This window comes from Egretta garzetta, unplaced genomic scaffold (genome assembly GCF_000687185.1).
Source record: "Egretta garzetta isolate BGI_Z169 unplaced genomic scaffold, ASM68718v1 scaffold85, whole genome shotgun sequence".
Taxonomy (NCBI): domain Eukaryota; kingdom Metazoa; phylum Chordata; class Aves; order Pelecaniformes; family Ardeidae; genus Egretta; species Egretta garzetta.
The window spans coordinates 1,123,616-1,125,150 of record NW_009259718.1 but is presented as its reverse complement, the minus strand read 5'-3'; positions in this window follow the sequence as shown (position 1 = coordinate 1,125,150).

Below are 1,535 nucleotides of genomic sequence, written 5' to 3'. Positions count from 1 at the left end.
TACCCCACTATCCCTCCCTACAACTGCCTGAAGGGGGGGTGTAGCGAGGTGGGTGTTGGTCTCTTCTCCTAAGCAACAAGTGGTAGAACAGAGGAAATGGCCTCCAGTTGTGCTGGGGGAGGTTTAGGTTGGGCATTAGGAAAAATTTCCTCACCACAGGGGTTGTCAAGCATTGGAACGGGCTGCCCAGGGAAGTGGTCGAGTCCCCATCCCTGGAGGTATTTAAAAGATGTGCAGACGAGGTGCTTAGGGACATGGTTTAGTGGTGGGATGGCAGGGTTAGGTTAACGGTTGGACTTGATGATCTTAAAGGTCTTTTCCAACCTAAATGATTCTGTGATTCTATGTTTCCTATAGCGTAAGAGCAGGCATGTCCTCCTCCCCCCTTCTGCAGCTCATTCCTGTAACCAAATCCTTTGCCAGGCAGGAGTACTTGGGAGGCACATGGCGATTGCTGGAAAACCCCAGGTTGTTTGAGGGTGTTTTTGCTGATGGAGATCATTGATGTTGTTTGGGATGCCATCATTTGTTAGCAGTCCCGGGAAATGAAGGGGACTACCCAGCTGGGGAGGCTTTGGACCATCTCAGTTGCACCTCATTACTCAAGATTTTTGTTTCATGGCACCAGGCCTAGAAACGGGTTGGTCAATGGAAGCTGTTTCTGCTGGAAACAGCAAATTTGGGGCCTGCACAGCAATGAAAAACACTTTGCATTTGGCTGGAGGCGGAAAAAATTACATGGGCTGGTGGAGAAAGGCTTCAATAGGTAAGGAACCAACACGGTGTTTGCAGGAGGCTGTAAAGGGAAGGGCTGGCTATTACTGGCTCATAGGGAAACACAGAACCATAGAATCATTTGCGTTGGAAAGGACCTTAAAGATCACCGAGTCCAACTGTTGACTGAGCGCTGCCACGCCCACCACTAACCCATGGCCCTAATAAACAAAGGGGAGATGTGCTCGGAGGATCAATCCTGCAGCAACTGTAGGAGAGAGGGGCAAATGCGGCTTTTCAGTCTCCGTAACGCTGGTGGGAGCGGCTGCTTTCCAAGTGCTGGCGATGTAAAACAGTGAGTGAGAAGATGCTGGCCAAGAAGGGTATTTCGGAGACGGTTTAGTGCGCTCTCAGTTCAGGGGCTACATAAGAGCACTGGTAAGGATTTCAGGCTCCTTGCTTCATCTGTATTCAGAGCACTGGTGTTGTTCACGCTCAGCACTGACGTCACCGAGAGCAACAGCATCGGGTCCTTGCTGCGCAGCTGCAATTAGCTCACTGCAATTTGCATTGCAGGTAGCACCGCACGCTTCCAGCCGCTGCCCCGGGGGACGGGGGACGAACAACCCCGTGCCCAGCACCAACCGAGCAGCTCCAGCACGGGCGAGGAGCGCGGGTTACTGTGGAAGCTCCCCACAGGGGGGACTAGATGTCGTACAACTCAGGCGTCTGGGCACGGGCTGGGCTGTGCAACAGGTCCAGCCAGCCGTGGACTAGTGGCCAGCCTCCCACGGGGGGCGGTTGCCGGGGTAGGGCAAGCT